We start from the raw sequence: 22,871 nt of genomic DNA on the forward strand, positions 1-22,871 counted from the left end.
ACATACACATCAGCACAGCAGAAAACTTTCAAAACAAGTCTAATGTGAAAAACATGGGTAGCAGGGACCAGAAGACAGTTGGGAGGCTGGTGTCAGGAGAACTCTGGCTGGTGATAGATGATGGGTTGAATGACAGCTAGGAAAGTAAACCATGGTGATACTGTTCGGTTCTGACACTGGGACTAGAAATGATGGCAGAAATGAATGTTTTTTGGCTGACTTGCGTTTCCATTCCCCCGATGCCTTACAATCCATGTAGAAGTCATTATGTTTTCCTCCTTGTCCTGCAGCTACTGTAGGTTATCTTGTCCACATCTTATACCTCCTTAGGTTGTTGAGCAGTTCAGCACTGGTCTTGGTGCATTTCCTTTTCTGACAGGAATCCATAGTGCTGCTGGAGGAGGCCACGTTGTTGCAAATTTCATCTGGCCTTGCCATAGGAGTACTGCTGCTTTCTCTGCTGTCTTCCAGATCAGCAGCTACAGGGAGGAGAAGGGGTGGGGCAAAGGGGTGACCTTGGAAAATAAAATAAAAATAAGTCCGTTTTCAACATCATAACGGCTGTACATAATATTTAGTCCCATTATTTCCAGCCTCCTAGAAGTGTTTCTGCAGCTTCCCTATCTTTGCGTGAAAGGAAGGACTACAACCAGTGGTGCCCAAGCTTTTGGGGCTGCCGGGCACCTGGGGGCAGGGCTGCGCATGCGCCACGCACCTGGGGGCGGAGCCGCTCATGTGCTGCACGCACAGGGGGGCGGCACCGCACACCCGGGGGCGGGAGCCACACGTGCACCAAGGCCCGGGCCACAAGAATGACTTGGGCTGGCCCTGGTCACTTGGTGGGTGCACATAAATGCCCCGGCAGGCGCCATGGCACCCATGGACACTGTGTTGGGGACCACTAGACTATACCATCCTTCTTCCTCTGACCAGATTCATTTCTGAGAAATCCAAGGGAATCATGGTCATTATACAATTGTTCCCTCGGTTGTATATATTGTGCTTCCGTTGGATGGGACAGCTAGGTTACTATGACAAATCCTGCATTGGCACCTGGCAAGCCCAGGCACTGTGGCAAAAATGCTTCGCCAACACTGTTAGCCGTGCAGTTTGGGCTTACACAGGGTTCAACATGTGGCCTGCAGGTGAGAGCCAAAACAAAAAAGTAGTCAATATATTGGTCTTCTGTTGATATGCATTTTAGTAGTTACATTCCTGGACTGTCACTGCTCATTAAAAGTGCTGTCATATGGGTGGAAATTGGGTAAATACTGCATTTTATTAATGTCAGCAGAACTGACTTAAATGGGGCCTGTGTGTTGTGTAGTCTTGCCTTAATCTCATGCCCATCAGTGTGAAAGAAGCTATTTGTATATATTTGCATATATATTTGTGTGCATATGTAACCACATTTAAGTTGCGACCCTTGGCATGTGCTGTGAGTATCATTGTGGTCCCCGGAGCTTACAAAGTTGAGTAGCCTTGCTTTAGTGAATTTGTTACTTGGCTATAAGTGTTGTCTTTGGTGAGACTTTTAGGGCTACGTCTTCACTCTGTGGAAGAGCGACGTGGCTGCAATCGATCTTCTGGAGTTCAATTTAGCAAGTCTATTGCAGACTCACTAAATTGAATTCAGAGGGCATCCCCGTTGGCTGAGGGTACTCCTGCTTGAACTAGGAGTAAGGGAAACTGATGGGAGTGTTTGATCCTGTTGGCCTCTCACTGTGGGGATGGTGGGGAAATGCGAAACAAGGTATGTCGATTCCAACTACATTAGTGAGTTAGCTGGAATCACGAATTTTGCTTCAATATCTCCTTTTAGTATAGACCTGGCCTAAGGTACAATTGACCAGGGTTAAGTGACTTGTCCTTTAAGACTGGGAGTAACCTGGATATCATGATTTTAGGTATAGAAGATCATCTATCACAAAAGTAAGCTTATCTGACTGGCAAAAAAGGTCAGTGTACCCAAGGGGACTCTTTGTGATGCTATGCTGAGAGTATTCTAGTGCGTGAGGAGTTCACACTTGGTTGGTGAAATCTAAGTATAGATCTCCCAGACAATTTGGAGTTTGTGCCCTGCTTCCTAACAGTGAGCCCTGAGGTTGGTCCTTGCACTTGTGGGCTAGTCTGGACAGCTTGACAGTATCAGTAGTAGACTTGGACTCATCACAATGATTCATTTCATAGTTAAATGCACAGCTCACATAAGCTCCTCTTCTCTCTGTAAACTTAATCCCCTCTTATGTGGCTTCCATTTGCACTCTGCTGACCTGTCCTCACCCACCTATGACCTCTTTCTTTGTAAGCCATGTCTTCACTCTAGGGAAGATTGATGCTGCTGTGATCGATCTTCTAGAATTTGATTTAGTGGGTCTAGTTAAGACCCGCTAAATCGAACTCAAAGGACACCCCCATCATCAGCCAGTATGCCTGCTCCTGCAAGGAATAAAGGAAGCCAATGGGAGCATTTACTCCCATCGGCCTCCCACTTTGGGGAAGGTGGGGAAACTTGAATCAAGGTACGTCAACTCCGGCTACATAATTAGTGTAGCTGGAGTTGCGTATTTGGATTCAACTTCCCCTTTAGTGTAGACCTGACCTCAATCTTGGGAGTTTTTCAGGGTTCATCTCTTTGATCTCTCTGTTGCCTTTGACACAATTATTTGATAGTTGATTGATCCTTGGGTTGTCTTTACTCTAGGCCTCTATCACTCTGCTTTCATTCCTTCTTGTCCAGCATCTGTTCATGGCCCTCGGGATTCAGTCTCCTGGTACTATCTCTTTAGGCATCCTTTCCTACTTCTACTCACACCACACGATCCATTGTTTACAGCCAAGCACTGAGGTACAACCGCATATGCTCCAACCCCTCAGACAGAGACCTACACCTACAAGATCTTCAACAAGCATTCTGTAAACTACAATACCCACATGAGGAAGTGAGGAGACAGATTGACAGAGCCAGACGTGTACCCAGAAGCCTCCTGCTACAGGACAAGCCCAAGAAAGAAACCAACAGAACACCACTGACCGTCACCTACAGTCCTCAGCTAAAACCTCTCCACCGCATCATTAGTGATCAACAACCCATCCTGGACAATGATCCCTCACTCTCACAGGCCTTGGGAGGCAGGCCAGTCCTCGCCCACAGACAACCCTCCAACCTGGAGCATATTCTCATCAGCAACTATACACCGCACCATAATAACTCTAACTCAGGAACCAATTCCTGCAACAAACCTCGGTGCCAACTCTGCCCACATATATATGCCAGCAACACCATCACAGGACCTACCCAGATCAGCTATACCTTCATTGGTTCATTCTTCTGCACATCTACTAATGTAATATGTGCCAACAATGCCCCTCTGCTATATACATCTGCCAAACTGGACAGTCCCTATGTAAAAGAATAAATGGACACAACCCAGATATTAGGAATGGCAACATACAAAAACCTGTAGGGGAACACGTCAGTCTCCCTGGACACACAATTGCAGATCTAAAGGTAGCCATCCTGCAGCAAAAAAACTTCAGGACCAGACTTCAAAGAGAAACTGCTGAGCTACAGTTCATCTTCAAGTTTGACACAATCAACTCTGGATTAAACAAAGACTGTGAATGGCTAGCTAATTACAAAAGCAGCTTCTCCTCTCTTGGAATTCACACCTCCAGGTCAGCTACTAGAAGTGGGCCTCATCCTCCCTGATTGGATCCACCTCGTCATCTCTAGCTTGATTCTGGCCTTCATATTTATACCTGCCTCTGGAAATTTCCACTACATGCATCTGACAAAGTGGGTCTTTGCCCGTGAAAGCTTATGCTCCAACACTTCGGTCAGTCTATAAGGTGCCACAGGACTCCTCGCCGCTTTTGTATTACTAATTATTTCATTTATTTTGATCATGTTATGTATTTGTACTACTGCTGCACCCTGGAGCCCCGGTAACTGGCCAGCACTCAATTGTGCGAGGCCCTGAGAAAACACAGAGGGTGCGTCTATACTGCACTGTAGCTTGAAATAAGAGATGCAATTTAAGCTATGCAAATTGTGTATCTTATTTTGATCTTATTTTGAAATAGTTTATTTCGTAAGCTAATGCTGTCTACACAGCGCCAAATTTTGAAATAACCCACTATTCCGAAACGTCCCTTACTCCTTGTGTAATAAGGTTTACAGGGACATTGGAATAGTGAGCCCAAAATAGTGGGCTTGCTGTTAAGACATGGGATAGCTATTTCGGGATACTCCAGTATGCTGAAATAGCGTTGCAGTGCAGACATAGGCAGACTGGAAAGACAGCCCTTCCTAGAGAGACAAGCGGAGATCCCTTGTGCATAGATATCTGGAGGGGACGCTTTTGCCCATGCTACTTGGACTCTGCCTTTACTCCTCCCACATTTATGCAGGCCCACCCTTCCTTTTCTGAAGTAGAAGATCTTTTGGATGGGAGGATTTGAAGGGTGTGCGAATGGCAGCTAATACCCCAAGACGAGGTTTTAGCCTGGGAGTAAGCTCTGGAGGCTCTTCAGCGACCTTCAGGCTACATCTGCATCGCAATAGATATGGACAGTAGTAGCAGAGGAGGGATGGCTTATTGATTCCCTGTTCTGCTCCTTCCCTTTGGGTATTGGCCACTGTTGGAAGACAGGTCACTGGGCTAGATGAACCTTTATGCTGTGTATATGGCCACTCCCCAGGCTGTGGTCACCCAAGATGACCATGCACCAACTTTGCTTTATGGTTTTAATGATTGTATCTCCTGGCAGACATGTCCAAATAAGGATCCTGTGGAAGCTGTAGAAACCATTTTCATATTTAGCTAGAAGCCATCTTGTATATCAGAAACCATTTCAGCTTTTCTCTCAAGCACGTAGACCAGAGTGAACTTTCTGTCACCCCGTGAGAAGAGGCCTACAGGATGGGCTATTGGTATGTGTTAATTGGGCTGGTTGGGACAGGAGATGTACTCCCTCGCACCTGTCCGCCATCTTGTTGATAAGGCTTTGTTTTTCCAAATTTAATTGAGGATTTCTGTAATTGGATGCCCTGACGTCAGACTGTTTGGTTAAGGGTATAAAGATACTAGGATTGATTGTATTAGCAGCCTTACTGGGTCTAGTTCTGCTGTGACCACGTTTGGCTCATGCTGTGCTTTATTAATTAATAAAGCTGCTTGTTAGCTGCCTAAACACAGAGGAGCGTGTTTTTGCTTCGACAATTTGGAGGTTCCACCGAGATTCCTAACGCGCCACTTGCCCGTATGGACGGACCGGCACTCCACTTCCAAACCTCTCAGAGCGCTCAAGAGAAGGTAAAGGGGATACCTGTTACGAAATCTCCTGGTTGAGGGCTTGGGATTTGGAGTGACGGCCGGCCATCGAGGTAAGGGGAGCTACGGAATTCAATTTTGTGGAGCGGCTAACATTTTTGTCTGTCTGTGTCTGTCTTTGTCTATTAGGCCTGTCTTATGTGTCACAGTTCCAAAAGGGCACACCGGTGTCTCTAGTGAGGCAGCCATGCGCTGGACCCTCTGTGTTCGGACGCTAAAAGCTGGTGTGGTGCCATTACTCTCTCTCGGCACACGGAACTGTGGGGAAGCTTTGTTGTCTCTCTCTGTTATTTGTGGGCGTAGTACTGACCTCTGAGGCTAACCCCAGGCCATAGTGCCCCATTCCGCCAGGCTGTCTCCAGGCGCCAGGACGTGGTGTTCTGCCGGGCTGGGGCAGGTGCCGGAAACCCCTGCGAGGCAGGTGGACCTTGAGTCCAGTGCTTCGCAACAAAAAGGGGGGGGACCAGTGCGAGCAGGTGAATTCTTGATTCGGTGACTCGCAGAGCGAGCAGGCGGATCCTGATTCAGTGACTTGCAGAGCAAGCAGGCGAATCCTGTTTCGGTGACTTGCAGAGCAAGCAGGCGGATTCTGATTCGGTGACTCGCAGAGCGAGCAGGCGGATCCTGATTCGGTGACTTGCAGAATATGGTGTAAGCAGGCGGACTTTGGTTCGGTGTCTTACAGAATTAAGCGCGCGCAGAAAATGGGGGTAGGTCAGTCTACAGGAATTCCAGTGCCTTTATGATAAGTGTTTTCTGGTATAGGATCCTAATGAAGTCTGATATTAAGTGCCGGGTGTCTTAGGGCAGCGTCACTTAATAGAAACCCATGGGAACTAGACAATAAATAAAGATGCAGCTAAATGTGGAAACTATAGGAAAAATGTGAAAAAGGAGAAAAAAATGTGTGTGGAAAATGAGTATGAATGTAATGAGTGAAGAATGAATGCCGTTGCATAGGTCTGAGACTTGAGCTGATCCCAGCTGCACCAGGGCTCTCCCAGGAGGGAGCTCTGAACGCAAGGGGGGGGTCAGCTGAACCTCGAGACTCAGCGGATATGTGAGGGAGTGACGACTCCCCTTATTTCATGAGCTGCTAAGGTCTGACACTCTAGACCCAGCAGACTCTTTCTTTGGAGTGTGTAAAGTTAGTTTAAGTGGGGGTTAGTCTAAACATCCCCCCCACACTGTCAAAAGGCACTCCTGTATACTACTTGTACATGCATAATGGTCCAAGGACCTGTAAGCATTTAACAAATTTGAAAAGAAGAAAAATTAAAGCCCTGAGAGATGAAAGTGAAGCTCAGAAAAGCAAAAATCCTCCCTGCAGTAAGATAGGTAACTTAAAAGTTGCTGCAGTGCCTCTGTGCCAAAATAATGCACAAAAAGTGGGGGAAAAAAGAAAAAAAATTCTCAGTTTGCACACCTATATCAACCAAGCTTGGGGGGAAAATCTGGCACAACATCACCCCTCTATCCCTCTTTATAACGCATACACAGGTAGAGAGGAAACATGAAAAATAACTGAAAGGAATTAGCTCTTCCCTTTGAAAACACAGGCTCCTGTAACAAACTTGCCCGATCCAAAGCAAAACATAAAGTTTAAAATAAGTTTAACAGTTTAAAGAAAGTGTTCCTCCAAATCCTAAGGGGGGAGGGAAAAAAAAACCAAAACAAACCTGCTTTAAGAAATGACTTGTTTCTTGCAGCCTCTTTTAATCATCTTAGCAATGAAACAGTCAAGTTAAACATTTAGCTACAGACACTTTGTTAAATCTATTAAAGAGAAAATAAGGAATTCTACTGAAACTTAATTGGTTAACCGCATAAAAGAATAGAATCTATACATTGTAAATTTGTAAAACCTGCACCCTAAGGGTTAAATGTGTCTTCCAAGGAACCTAATTATTGTTTAAAAAAATCCAAGCCCAGAAACTTCACAGTGTTTCTGGTCAAGGCTGAGCTGATAGCACTTTTGGCTTGCTTTCAGATCCAAGGTTGTGTGTGTCTGCAAACTGCCTGTCTGTTCTGGAAGGGGGGGGAGCACTGTCCCCCATAAGTAAGTCTGTAACATTGCATGTGATTCTTTTCAGGAAAGGAAAACCTTTTTGCTTGCTGGAATAGTAACTAGCAAGCACCTTGTTCTAAGAATTTCTGTAGCAGTAAATAAAATAAGCCTGGTCTGCAGTACAAGAGAAAAACTGAGGCATGCCACTGATAAGGAAAGCTAGCAGCTCAGAGGTAATTCAAGAGAGTGGAAGGTCACGAGTACCGATGAAGCTCTCTTGTTCTCAGAAAGTTACAGCTCACTCACCCATAGAAGTGGTAAGGAACTAGATGTAACTAGTTCCCCTAGCAGATCTTAGGCAGTATTTTAAGTTATAATGGGCCACCCCGACGGGGGTAGAAATGTTTTCTTTGTCTTTCAGATCATCAAGAAGCGCTAATATCATATGAAAATTAACCGAAGGAAAAAAAAAAAACCATGGTTCTGTGTCATGACATAAGTTTGTGTTCTGTCCAGATTTGTCTTGTGTGTATCTTGATTGTGATATATGTATTTCAAACGTTGTGTGTACAATATTGTTGTTCTAATGAAAGAATAATTTAAGTCCCTTGAATAATCTTAACATTGTGCTTTATATAAATGGTTCTTGCCTTTATAATTTTAGTAGAGTTTTAGTAGCAGGCTATGCAGTTTGTACTGTCTGGAATGTAGTGGAATCTGCTCCTCTACCTGCTGTTTTTCCCTTCTCTCCTACCATCGCCAGCTCCTACGCCGTCTCTTTCAGAACTGGCCCTCCTGCGAAACCAAGCCCCAGAATCAGAAAAGCAGGAGTGGAGACTGGCAGGGTGCACCTTGCACCCAGACCACTTGTGGTGCAGCTCTGATGGCCACATTGTTGCCCCAGTGGTCTTGCTACCTCACCTTGCCCCCGTGCTCCCTAGATTGTCGCACGTTGGCAAAAGGGGGGGATGGTAGCAATCCTAAAACAAAATTGGTTTGCTCCCAAATTCTCCCAAGCAGCCAAAGATTACTGTCTGGCTTGCCCTGTCTGCCAAGCCCACAACGTGGGTAAACCTGTAAAGACAGTTCCGGCAACCAGACCTCCGCCTTTAGGACCATTTCTGAATTTACAAATGGACTTTATTCAGTTGCTTAAATGTCAATCTTTTCAATAATGTGCTGGTTATTGTTTGCTTGTTTTTGGGATGGGTAGAAGCTTATCCCTGAAGGAAACATAATGACATCACAGTAGCTAAGAAACTTCTAAATTATTACATCCCATCATGGGAAATACACCTTGTGATCTCCAGTGATAAAGGTACCCACTTTACTGGGCAAATTGTTAAAAAAAAAAACTGGAAAAGTACTACTGTACCAGACAAGCACTGCACTGTGCACGACACCTAGAGAGCGCACAAACAGTAGAAAGATGAAACAGGATTTTAAAGAATGAACTTGCTAAAATATGTGAAAACTCTTGCTTAACATAGATAGTAGCACTCCCAATTGCCCTAATGAGCATGAGAGCCACTCCTAATCAGAAAACTGGACTCAGTCCACATGAAATTGCATGTGGCCAACCTATGAGACTGTTAAGCAGCCCAGAAATTGACCTGGCTGATGCCACACTCGTTAAAAGAAGCATAGTCAAGTATTGCCAGGAACTTATGAGGTGTGTACAGTCTTATCATTCACAGGTTAAGGCCCCGACTGAGCTGTGCCTTAAACTACAACCAGGAGACTGGGTTTGCGTGAAAGTTCACCAGCGGAAGACTGCCCTGGAACCCAGGTGAAAGTGTCCCTACCAAATCCTTCTGACCACCCATACTGCTGTAAAGTGCGAAGGATTGCCCACCTGGATTCACGCATCCCACTGCAAACCTGTCCTGGCTCCTACAGAAGTCGGCCCCAATAAGGAGCACCGCAGACCTGGTACCGGAGACCCAGGTCCAGAAGCAGATGGGAATCACCACAGACCTGGTACCAGAAACCCAGGTCCAGAAGTAGACGAGGATCAGCACAGGCTTGGTACCGGCAATCCAGGCCCAGAAGCAGACGAGCCTGAGAGACCAAGGCTAAGGTACCAGCTAAGAACCTGCCAGCGATAGGTGAAGCAAACTACGAAGTCCTGAAGAACAGCCAGCATGAGGCTGGACAAACAATTCATGTTGAGTTTATGCTTAATCTTGTTTTTAATATTTAGTAGTTATAACCTATATGGTTCAAATGTGTTTATGCTTTTAATGAACCAAGTTTCCCAAGAATTTAATTCTACAGGTTGCTGGATATGTGCTCACAGTCCGGTATATTCAGAAGGAGGCATCCCAATGATTCCAGTCCCACTAAACAACACTCAAATAAACGGCACACTGTTTAGTAAACTAAGCCAAATGATACTTGGCAGGATAAAGGGTTTACTAACCCAGGGTATATCCGCCTAGCCTTGACCCCAATTGGAAAGTACTGCTAGACATGTAACGGTTCAGGAGCCAGGGTGAGAAAAAGCCAAACCGAATGGCCCTAGACTATGTCCTAGCTAGTAAGAGCGGGGTTTGTGCCTTAGTAAGAAGAAAATGCTGTGGGTATATTTCTGACACCAGAAAAGAAGTAAAGGAAGATGCCTCAGAAATTAAAAGAACTGTGAAACGCCTAAGGCAGGGGGAAGACTGGACCCTCTGGGATTGGTTGGGAGGCTAGTTTAGACATGTGGGAACTTGGATTTTGCAAAGAGTAGTTTTAGTATTGGCTATTTTCTTTTGTGCTTATTGCTGTTTCTTGTTAATCAAATGCTGTATTTCTTGTATTCTAGAAAACACAAGATAGACCCTTACCAAAGGGAATGTGGAACTCATGATGTTAAAATAGGATGAGCAGAGAAAGGAACAAGAAATGTACATAAATACTTTAATGGAAAATGGAGGTATAAAATGGTTTCAAGGTTAGCCTTTAAAAGGCTAAAAGGGGGGAGTTGTGGAAGCTGTAGAAACCATTTTCATATTTAGCTAGAAGCCATCTTGTATATCAGAAACCATTTCAGCTTTTCTCTCAAGCACGTAGACCAGAGTGAACTTTCTGTCACCCCGTGAGAAGAGGCCTACAGGATGGGCTATTGGTATGTGTTAATTGGGCTGGTTGGGACAGGAGATGTACTCCCTCGCACCTGTCCGCCATCTTGTTGATAAGGCTTTGTTTTTCCAAATTTAATTGAGGATTTCTGTAATTGGATGCCCTGACGTCAGACTGTTTGGTTAAGGGTATAAAGATACTAGGATTGATTGTATTAGCAGCCTTACTGGGTCTAGTTCTGCTGTGACCACGTTTGGCTCATGCTGTGCTTTATTAATTAATAAAGCTGCTTGTTAGCTGCCTAAACACAGAGGAGCGTGTTTTTGCTTCGACAATCCCTTCCCTTAAATGACAGGGGTGGGATGAAAGGATATCAAAACTCCCATCACTCATGGCAGGGTGGTAGAAGTGGGTGCCCAATCAAGTTCAGAAAGTTGGGGCTTTCTTAGAGGCCTGAGCCTAGAGCCAAATTCTCCCTTTAGATAGGGACACTGTCTTTTAGATCCAAGAAGGGGTAAGAATGGTAATCATAGAGCACTATAGGCAATATCCCTACAGTCGTCATCGCCTCCTGCTTGAGTCTGGCTGCTGGGAAGTAGGGTGGATTTGGATTATGTGGTTTGGTTAGTGCCTCATCCACTGAGTTCCAATGTGAATTTAAATCAGCCCATTTAGCTACCCCATGCCTCAGTTTCCCATCTGAAAAAGTTAGGTATTGTCCAGATGAGGCTAAAAATCTATTGCTAATTGGGAGAGCTCATGCTAAGAAAGGTAATCTGCCTACCGGGAGACCTCCAAACTGGCTTATACCCAGTTCCCACCCAAGCTATCCTGAGTGGTAGCATCTCAGTTGGGGGACTATGGCTATTGTCGCCGTAAGAAGAGGATTCAAACAAGTGAACCAAACCCATTATGCGTGCTACCCGGCTGCATGGAGAGTAGTAATATACCCCTCATTGGCACCTTGCCAGCCATTTCTGCATTATAGTGAGGACAGACATGGGAAACTTTGCCATGAAGGAAGCTCATATGCTGTTGCCTGTAATACAACTGAATTTTTGGCTACCAGCACAGGGTCATCCTAAAAGCCAACTGTTTTGTGCCTAGCATACTTGTTGCTGGGAGGAACAGATCTTCATTGCTTAGGAATTATAGGTATGTATGACAATCACTACAGTTCTTCCTCAGTGCCCACTGCTGCCTTTGTATTCTCTCTGGGCTTTCATCGAGTAGCAAAAGAAGGAGGCGGGGCAACTAAATAAAATACCGGAGAAGATACAAGGAGATTTATGTGGGCATAGCTTCGGTGGGTAAAACCCACTTCATCAGATGCAACAGGGAGGTACAGTGAGTGCAGAGCCACGCTGCGGCAGGAAGCAGCGAGAGCCAGGGGGGAGGATTGGGGTCTAGTAGTGCGTGCAGCTGAGTGGTGTGTGAGGGGTGTCCTGGTGCAGGAGAGATCTGGGTGTGATGTGTGCGGTGCAGGGTGTAAGTGTGTGGCTGTCTGGTGGTGGCTATGGGTGCGTGTCTATTGATGCGGTGGGTGGGACAGAGGCGTGTGGGAGCGGACTCTGTAGCTCCCCAAGAGTTAATCAGCCTATGAGGGTCGCTTTGCTAGCAACTTAGCGTGCTCACTTCACTCCCGCCAGCCTCCTTCCACGCGGGTAGGGGCTGCAGCCTGACCCGGGGTGCCTGCCGCGCCAGAGCAAAGAGAAACCGTCCCCTAATCATCCCCACACATGAAAATGGCTCCATTGTCATTACCGCGGAGAGATTGAATTCGCCTCATCAAAGCGGAGTATGACAGGTGACTCAATAGGCTAGTGCCAAGCGCAGAGGCGAAGAGATTAGCAAGGGCGCTGATATCATTATTTCCGCCTATCACAGATTCGGCAGGGAGGCAATTGTAATTTCTGGGTTTATTAGTCTGCCTTGGGAGGGGGGGACCCCCCGAGCGATAAAGCTCCCTGTAACAGCCAGGCATTTGTGCAGCAAGTGCTGCCGGAGTGACACTTACCAAATGCCAAGGTGGCTCCTAATCCTCCCCTAATGGAGGTTAAAGCGTGGCACGAGGCGCTCTTATCAATGATCAGGATGCTAATGACATTTGCATTTTTAAGTTAAATATAGTAAAAGCAAAGAGCCGGGCTCTCCTCCGCGGCTTTGGGCAATTAACTTTCCCCGCGAGCGAGCCCTGGCGAGGAGAAATTTCAAGACCGCGTCTGTCACGCGCGAGGATGGATCCTCCGAGGAATGTCTGAACGTTCCATGGGAACAATAGGCCGCTGACGCAGGGGCGCGGAGAGACAAGGGCTTGGAACGCGGCCCGGGGCCGGTGGGAAACACCTGGTGATGCTTAGCAAAGCCTCGCGTTTAGCGGAGGGGTTTGAAATCACCGCGGGGAGAGGCACAGCTAAAAACTCTCCGCTACAGCGGTAGCAGCGTGTTACACGTGATGCTCCTCAACCAACCAAGCCCCCACCGATTTTGATCTTCCTCTCTTGCCGCTATCTTGCTGTTGCACTGCCCTACTGAAGTCCAGGCTCGACAAAGCCCTGGCTGAGATGATTTGGTTGAGGTTGGTCCTACTTTGAGCAGGGGGTTGGACTCGGTGACCTCCTGGGGTCTCTCCCAACCCTAGGAGTCTATGAAATGAAAACAAAGCAGCAGGATAATATTTTGGTGTATTCACTAGCATTCACGAGTGTTTTGGATGGGAAAGAACAAAAAGGTTTTCCAATATTTTTTTAAATCTCAGTAGTGCTTTTCACAAACTCTAACTTCCTACCATCAGTCTGAACTAACTCTTCTAAGGAATTTCTTAGGGAAAAAATACAGGTGGTAAAGTGTTACTTTTTCACATTTAAATCAGAGCCCAATTAAAAGGACTATGTAATTCAATTATTGAGTGAGTGCCACTGAATTCAATTAGTTTCAGGTCAATGAATATAATGTGAAGTTATTAACAAAAAGGTCAGGGACTGCATATAAAATATACACACATGACACAAGCTGTGGTAATTAGTACCCATTTCACATGTTCTCTTGCTCAGACATATGGTGTAGAAAGTCTTAACATGATTAGATGTTAATAAATGTTCACCCCCTCTCTCTCTCAAATTGATTTTAAAGCTATCCCACTGGCGTCTTCATGACTCACTGAAGGTTAACTATATGTGGTCCACAAAAACATCCCTTTAGTTAGAGATGTTACCTGGTGTCTGAGTCCAATAGGAAAACAGTGAGTTCCACCATGTAGGATGCCACATAATTCAATGCTGCCTCTTGCTTCCAGCCTGAATAAAATTTCATAGAAACCAATTAATAGTTTCTGTCAGGTTAGGGGGAGAGAGAAGCTGTTTGGTGCAGAGATGTCAGATTTAAGAGCTTTGTAGTTTGCCATCTACCATCCCTAATTTCAGTGACAGAAGAAACTACAGAGTCACGATATTTTTAAACATTTATTCCGCATTGGAAGGAAAGGTTTTTAATAAACTTTTCTGGTTTTCCTTTAAAGAATAACAATTATCCCCTCCCCCATTTTTTGTGTGAAAGATTAAAAATTAAGACCAGAAAGTAGGTCATGTGCTTAGGGCATGGAACTGAGGACCCAGAAAACTTGGGTTTAATTTTAAACAATGGCACAAAAGGTTCAGTGCTTAATTTATAATGAAAGAGGAGTCGGGCTCACACCATTTTTTTTTTTTTACTTTTATAACTGGAGCAGCCAGCCGATGCGTGCTGGAGCTCTGAATTGCCAAGCCAAGAGGGGCCAGAGCTCGGCCCTGGCAAGGCCTGGCACAAATGGAGCATAGCACAGGCTCCTGCCGTGACTTTGGACAAATCACTCAATCTCTCTGGGCTTCCAGGATTAATAATGCTCCTTTTGTCTGTATTATCTCTTTAGACTGTAAGATCTTTGGGGCAGGACTACATGTGTCTGGAGCATTTAGCATAATGGGACCAGAGGTCTCTAGCAGCTGCTGTGCTCCGAGTAATTAACAATAAAGTCATACACCTGGGTTTGTGTTTCTCTAGCTCAGGAGTGACACAAATGTGGGTGCAAAGAGAAGTGGAGACAGGAGAGTCCTGGTGTATGGTACACAGGGAAGGTCAGGCGACCCATCCCTAATGCTTTTCATCATGTATGTCCAGTGAATGTCTTACCAAATGGACAATAAGAGTATGTGTGGGGCTTGAGATACAAGTCCTGTAAAGTATGTCTATGTTGCAATAAAACCCCTATAGTCAGCTGACTACAGTTTGCACGACTTGGGCCTCGTGGCTGTTAAATAACAGTGTAGACATCCATGGAGCCCTGCACGGATGCAAAATTTGTATCTGCATCCAATCCACAAACATGGGCCACAGAGACAAAGCGGGTCTCTGTGAATTTGCAGGCTCTACACATTCAACCCCAGGCTTGCGCCTTAGCTCTGTGACTCAGTGTTTTATTAAAACAAGCACATAAGAATGTCCATGCAGAGCTCGGTCCCTTCTGTTACCTGCCCCTCTAAGAAAAGCAGAATTTTATGCACCACTTAGAACTGGTTGTGCACCCATTTTGTTCACCCTGTTCTGGATGACATTCACTGGACATACATGATGAAAAGCATTAGGGATGGGGAGTTTTGATATCTTTTCACCCCATGCCAATTGGGTAAAGAGAAAGGATCCCTATTTGTATCGAATAGGCCAAATGAAAAGTTCTGAGCAGTTGGTAGCTGGCTTGCACCAAGGGAAGCAAATGGGGAGTTTCTCCTGCAGAATTAAATAATTCAAGGGAAGAGAAGGGTTTGATTTTACATTAACTAAAGACATCACACCTGCCACCCAGTAGGTAGAAAACTTGGACATTAGAACATCCAAGTTCTCTACCTACTGGCTGGCAGGTGTAAAGTCTTTAGTTAACGCATCTGGTACCAGCCAGATCCCAGAGGTTGGAGCAAGCTATTCATATGATTGTGTGGGCCATCCTGAGGGGCATCCAAGACAAACAGGAGTTGGCTTCTCCATCAAGACGTCACTAGTTCCCCAGTTTGAATCCCAGCCGCAAGCCATCAGTCCTCACCTCATGACTGCAAAGCTTAGACTGAGGCAGGGACAGTGCCTTGTACCTGTTAGTGCATATGCACCCACTTTGCCTGCTGCAGATGCCGAAAAGGAGACTTTCTACAATAGCCTGAATTCAGTGTTCTCTTCCATACCTCTTAAATCTAAGTTATAGATCTGTGGTGTCCAGCATGCTAGCCACTAGCTACATGTGGCTATTTGGCCGGTTGAGAGTGGCTAGTTGGCTATAAAAGTAGCTACTCTAGTGGCTACTGGTTGGAAAACCAGTAGTGGCTGGACACCACGGCTATAGATACTTACTATAGATTTTAATGCTAACGTTGGTCAGGACTGCACCACATGGCCAGAGGCGCTTGGACATCGTGGTATTGGAAGCAAGAACTCAAACAGCACCCTTCTTCTTCAAACGTGTGCACAGCATGAACTTACTATTGCAAACACGTTCTTTCAACAGGCAAACAAACACAGTGTAGTCCTCGCCCACAGACAACCCGCCAACCTGAAGCATATTCTCACCAGCAACTATACACCGCACCATAATAACTCTAACTCAGGAACCAATCCATGCAACAAACCTCGGTACCAACTCTGCCCACATATATGCGCCAGCAACACCATCACAGGAACTAACCAGATCAGCCACACCATCACTGGTTCATTCTCCTGCAAATCTACTCACGTAATATATGCCATTATGTGCCAACTATGCCCCTCTGCTATATACATCGGCCAATCCCTATGTAAAAGAATAAATGGACACAATTCAGATATTAGGAATGGCAACATACAAAAACCTGTAGGGGAACACTTCAATCTCCCTGGACACACAATTGCAGATCTACAGGTAGCCATCCTGCCGCAAAAAAACTTCAGGACCAGACTTCAAAGAGAAACTGCTGAGCTAGAGTTCATCTTCAAGTTTGACACAATCAACTCAGGATTAAACAAAGACTGTGAATGGCTAGCTAACTACAAAAGCAGCTTCTCCTCTCTTGGAATTCACACCTCCAGATCAGCTACTAGAAGTGGGTCTCATCCTCCCTGATTGGATCTATCTCGTCATCTCTAGCCTGATTCTGGCCTGCATATTTATACCTGCCTCTGGGAATTTCTACTACATGCATCTGACGAAGTGGGTCTTTGCCCGCGAGCGCTTATGCTTCAGCACTTCGGTTAGTCTATAAGGTGCCACAGGACTCCCTGACTCTTTTGCAGATTCACACTAACACGGCTACCCCTCTGATACTTTTGTCCACCAAAACATCGTCATTCTGCTGTATGCTGAGGAAAATAAACTTGAAAAGCCAGACACACAATCTTTGCTTCAACTAAGTCTTGACACATCCTTAGTCATCAACAATGAAGGTCCAGAGCAGCCTTGCACTACTGAGGTGGACTGGAGTAACATCAAGGAAACAACCTATAAAACTGCTGTCAAAATATGAGGCTTTCAAAAATGCAAGACAAGGACTGGTTTGATGACAAGGACAAAAATGCTCAAGCTCTTCTAAGAAGATGCATGTAACACACCTGGCCTGGATAAAGGATACAGAGAATGCCTCCAGGAAGTCAGCCTACATTCAAGCTAAGCAAAAGGCACAAGTCAAATTGCTGCAAATGAAAGAGGACTCTTGGAAATGTAACGCAGTCAAACTTCAAGACACCTCCGACAGAAATGATCTTAAAGCATTGCATGATGGGCTGAAGCAGTCAATGGGCTATGTGTGGTAGCAGCACTCTGATTACAGACCGTGCTAAAATCCTTGACCACTGGGCCAAATATTTTCTCAATGTACTAAACCAGATGTCAGCTTTTGACAGCCACGTTCTTGAAGAGATTCCTTAGTGGGCTAATGATTCACAGCTGGTTGTACCGCCAACTCTTGATGAGGTACAAGCAGCTGGAATCTGGAAAGGCACCTGGCAGCAACATGAGCCCATCAGAGATTTATAAAGCTGGTGGTGGCCAGCTGATATGCCCTCCAGTCCATTTATTTATCATCATGTGAGAGAAAGAGCAAGTCCTCCAGGATTTCAATGATGCCTTGCTTGTGCACATATTCAAGTCAAAAGGTGACTGTGCATGCTGTGATGACCACTGGAGCATCTCACCGCTGTCTATAGACGGTAAGATCCTGGCCCACATCCTCCACAACCAGCTGTTATTACATGTGTTCACAAATGGCATCATTCCTGAAAGTGGGTGTGGATTTCCTGCAGGTCGAGGCACTGCCAAGATGATATTCACAGCCAGGCAGATCCAAGAAAAATGTAGAGTGCAACATCAGGATCTTTCCCCTTGATTTTCATCAGCCTGACCAAGGTGTTCAACACAGTCAACAGAAACAGTCTTTGGAAGGTACTTGGGCGATTCGACTGTCCTGAAAAATTAATCAATATAGTTTTGTCCTTTCATAAGGGTATGCTGGGTGGGGTCCTTAACAATGGAGAGACATCAGCATCTTTTGAAGTATCAAATGGTACAAAGCAAGGGTGTGGCCTTGTTCAGCATCTACTTGTTCAGCATCTACTTTTCAATGATGCTCTTAGTTGCTTTCAAGGGTTGTGCGTTCGGCATACCTATTCTGTTACAATGGATGGTAGCATTTTCAACCTCTGAATACTTCAGGCTCGCACCAAAGTGTTCACTACAACTATCCATGACCTCCTGATCATTTTGCTACATCTGCTCACTGGTTTGGACTAACTGTGAGCCTCAAGAAGACAGAGATGATATCGCAGCCTGTTCAGAAAGAGGCCAGCACTCCAGTGATCGCTGTTGCTGATGCTATCCTTAAGGCAGTGATAGGTTTTGCTACCTTGGAAGCATGCTATCCTCCATCATAAACGCTGAAAACCTTTGGAATGTATCTGCTTAACTAGCACTGCCTTTGGAAGATTGACCAAGCGCTTATGGAATGACGATGGTGTTAAACTTCATACAAATGTAACAGTTTATCAGGCAGGTTTTCTGCATATCCTGCTGTATGGCTCGGAGTCATGGACCATATATTGCTGCCACATTTTGAAATTTGAGCACTTCCATATGTGTTGCCTCAGGAAGACTGTGGAGGTGAATTGGTGGGACAAACTTCCTAAAGCGGAGGTCCTTGACCTGTGTGGGGTCATGAGCATAGAAGCAACACTTATGAACAAACAGTTTCACTGGATTGGTCATGTTCTGAGGATGGATGATGATACACAGATCCCGAAGACGGTCTTCTATGACCTGCTTGTTCATGGAAAGTGCTCTGTTGCAACAGTATGAATGTTGCAAAGATATCTTAAAGGCCAACAAAGTCATATGGCATATCTCCCAGTGACCTGGAAATCATAACTCAGGACAGATTGTTCTGATGGGAAACTATTGTCCAGGCTCTCAAACGCTTTGAGAATCAATGTACCCAGACATTACAAGACACGTATAGGATCTGAAAAGAGTGCACAACACCCACAGCTGGTGGATTTTTATGTGACAGCTGTAATTGGATTTGCCAGTTGAGGATTGGCTTAGTCACTCACCAACAGCATCATAGAAGACAAGATCCATCGATCGACAGCTCGGTCCATACAAACATACAACTAAAGATTTCACACCTGCCAGTTTGTCTTTTTGCCTGGAGGCGACATTTTAGATGATGCACATTTGGATACGATACTGCAGTGGTCCTCACCCCACCATGAATATACTTCCCACTGATTTTCAAGCCAGATCTCAATACATGGTATATTCTAGCTCTCTCTTCTGCCTGATATTCTCCTTTTCATCACCGCTCCTGTGTCTGGGGGAAGAAGGTAAGAAACAGCTCTTCTTGTGAATTCTGTCTCCTCTTGGAAATGGGACCTGATCCCCAGAGTTCCCACTAACCTCCCACCCCAGCTTGCAGTAAATTGCTGGATGTTGATAAGGAAACTAGTGGTGGCTCTTTTATCTTTGGATGGGAAGAAGGTAGCACAGGGTTGGAGCAATTCTTATTTCTCCAGTTCCAATCCATCAGTGGGCAGTGGCACACAATCATCTGAGAAATGCCACACTCAGTTAGCTCAGGGCAGCAGGGGGAGGTTTGCGCTGATTTCCCACAAATCTCCAACTTGAAACATGTGCCCAAGAAGGCGGATCTTTCCCTGCTCTCTCTTTTAAAGCACACTCAGAACCCTTCCATTGTAAGCCAGGGGAGGAGGGGCTTGGAAGCGCCTCGTTTGGAAGGGGGCAGGGCTGTTAAAAGACACAGCCATTCCCTTCTTTTTGTTAATCTGGTTTATTCTTGAGTGGGATTATAACCCTCCCGGATTGGTGCGCTCCAGCTAGATTCAGACAGCGAGGGATGGGGAAATGCCTGTATAGCCTGTAATGTTAGATTGTACAGTAATTCCTCATTTAACACGTGCCCACGTAAAACGTTTTCGCAATAGCATGATTTTTTTTTAGGGAATGTTTTTTTAATTACACGATTGTCCCCAGAATAACACGATTTCCCCTGCCGGCCTCTTGCCGGTGGCTGCACGGGGCTTCCCCCGCCTCCCTGCAAAGCGATGGAGGGTTTGCTGCTCACTGCGCCATTCCCCACTGACTCCCCCTCGCCAGACGCCCTGCCCCCTCTCCTCTGCCCCCGCTTGCAGCCCAGCCCAGCACCGGCAGCTGCTCGGGGCTTCCCTCACCTCCCTGCAAAGCGGCGTAGAGTTCACCGCTCGCTGCACTGTTCCCCAGCGACCACCCCCTCTCCAGACGCAGTGCGGGCCCGGCAGACCCGTCACAGGGGCATACTCCCAACCCAATCCCGCTCCTCTCTCCTCCCCTTCCCTTCCCCAGAACCAATCCCCTCCCCTCCTTGCTGTGACCCAGTCCCCTTTCTCCCCCAACCTTATGTCCCGGTCCCAACAGACACCACCGCTTGAAACGCAACCCCCACCTTTTCCATTATTTTCAATGGGAAAATTGACCCCGCTTAACGCATTTTCACTTAACACGATCATTTTCTGAAACATCACTATAGTGTTAAATGAGGAATTACTGTACATGGCACTAATTTAATTTTGTACCAAAGAAACCTGAATTCTTTCCTTTTGGAATAAGTGGGGGAGGGGTCTTCCAGTTGACTTCTGTTGGTTCCGAATTGGGCCCTCGATGAACAATCTACTGCATTACCACGAGCAGTGAGCTGAGAAGGAAAATAAATACTTTGGGATTTGGGGGGCAAAGCTGTTTGAGATTCCAAACATGCAGCCCAGGGCATGGGAGGATTTAATGAAGGTTTAAAGCTCTCAGACAAGTGTGGGGTCTGGCAGAATCCAGGGATGGGATTCAATTCATTCCAAATAAACATTTTAAGGTTCTCCCAGCTGATTTGAATTAGGGGTGTAAAATCCTGGTTCAAAAGTTAACCAGTTAAATGGAATGTTTAACAGGTTAACCATGGCCTGGCCAGGCTGTAGCAGCTCTCACCTGCAGTGGGACCTGGCTGGAGCAGCCCCCACTGGTTAACCCTTTATTTCCCTAATTTGAATACATCTCTATTGCTTTCTCTGACTGACCTGCAGAGTTCCCTCTCTTGTTTTTTTATCTTGAATTCTTCAAACTCAGGGAATCCCCTGGTGTAAAATACAAACAAATACATGCTATATTTATGAGGCCATGTTCCTCAAGAAAACGCTGCTTTAGGATAGACATAACTGGCAAGGAGCAAGGGTGAACTTCAAAGTTTATTCTGCTGCCAAGACCTGAACTGTAGGTTCTCAGTCTCTCCTGCAACAGTAGATGTCATTACTTAGGCCAGGTCTATACTAGACTCAGCAAGTCGGCCAAGGTACACAATTCCAGCTACATAAAGAACATAGCTGGAGTTGACATACCTTAAACTATACCGTCTTCAAAGTGGGAGGCCAATGGGGGCAAAAGCGCCCCTCAGCTTCCCTTACTCCCTGCGACTGCAAGAAATACTGGCACTGACTGGTGGCGCCCTCAGCATTCGATTTAGCAGGCCTTTCCTAGACCCACTAAATCAAATGCCAGAAGATCTATCTCTGGCACTAAGTACAGATGTGGCCTCAGAGGCAAACAGTGCATAGAACTCTAGTCGCTGCTATAGGTGTTGGAACTAAAGGTGTTGGAGGAGCTGCAGCACCCCCTGATTTGAAGGGGTCAGGTTTACAGTTTGGTTCGGTGGCTCCCAGCACCCTCACTATAAAAATTGTTCCAGCCCCCCCCGGTCTCTACATTTCTTTAGGTGTTAATAACATCAACACTTGCAGGGGAAACAGAACCTGAAACTGAGATCTTGGCAGAGAAGTAAAGAAAAGATGCTTCAGTCATTTTTGTTCTTAAGGCATATTTAGCTGGCAGTGTTCAAGGCTCAGTTTTGGCTTTGCTGGGAGCCCAATCAAGAGTTAACTCTTTATGCTGCCCTAGGAACTGCCTGGAAGAAGATCTTGACAGTCAGTTCCATCTGCCTCTTAGGCTATGTCTAGACTGCAGGCTTCTTTCGAAAGAGCCTCTTTCAAAAGATCGCGTCTAGACTGCAGGCGGATCTTTCGAAAGAGAAATCCGCTTTTTCGAAAGAGAGCACCCAGCGAGTCTGGATGCTCTCTTTCGAAGACGGCCTCTTTACATTGAAGAACGCCTTCTTTCGAAAGAGGAACTTTCGAAAGAAGGCATTCTTCCTCGTGAAACGAGGTTTACCGCCATCGAAAGAAAAGCCGCGTTCTTTCGAAATAATTTCGAAAGAACGCGGCTTGAGTCTGGACGCAGGGGAAGTTCTTTCGAAAAAAGGCTACTTTTTCCGAAAGAACCCCTGAGTCTGGACACGGCCATAGATTTCCCCTGTTTTGCAGTGTAAGTAACTTGCTATATGCTTGTACCTGGCATGGTTTGATTTCTCCCTGGAGATGTGCTATTTGCTATGCCAAGAGTCTTAGCAGTTGGCCCTGCCCATTCTAAACCCCATTTAACCCCATCCTGACCACTGGTATCCTACAGATGCTGCCATACATGGTCTGGGTAACTATCATGTGGAAGTCGTTTATGCCCCTTTACTTCCCTGTTTAGTCATGCAAACTGGGTCCGAATGTGGCCATTAATTATCTGGGACACAAAGCAGGTCCCTGTCTTTAATCTATTTGTAAAGCATTTCCATTTAACTTTAGCATGAATGTGCATTTCAGAGAACAATAATACAGCTTGTAGGGAACTGACTTTAGGTGAAAATAAGATTTTATTTGATGTTTTGTTTGTTTGTTTAATGAAACCACAATGAAAGGACGGAAACTGACATTTTTCAAACAAACGTCTATTGTTGAAAATACTATTTTCTGTCAAAAAGATTTGACCCTCTTAAATGAATAGTTCCTCCCTTTTAGCATAAGTGTCCCACCTCATGGGAAAATTGTTTAAT

The 22,871-nt window shown here is 45.6% G+C and overlaps 1 long non-coding RNA gene across 1 annotated transcript in view; it reads right to left on the reverse strand.

Annotated features, from left to right (window-relative positions):
* Positions 1-256: 256 nt before the first annotated feature.
* The window catches only part of LOC142828092 (uncharacterized), a 38,171-nt gene continuing 15,556 nt past the window's right edge, over positions 257-22,871 (reverse strand). The window contains exon 3 of the long non-coding RNA XR_012903065.1: positions 257-515. This is a non-coding gene — a long non-coding RNA (uncharacterized LOC142828092). The remainder of the gene's footprint in view (positions 516-22,871) is intronic.

Source organism: Pelodiscus sinensis, chromosome 3 (assembly GCF_049634645.1).
Source record: "Pelodiscus sinensis isolate JC-2024 chromosome 3, ASM4963464v1, whole genome shotgun sequence".
NCBI classification, from domain to species: domain Eukaryota; kingdom Metazoa; phylum Chordata; order Testudines; family Trionychidae; genus Pelodiscus; species Pelodiscus sinensis.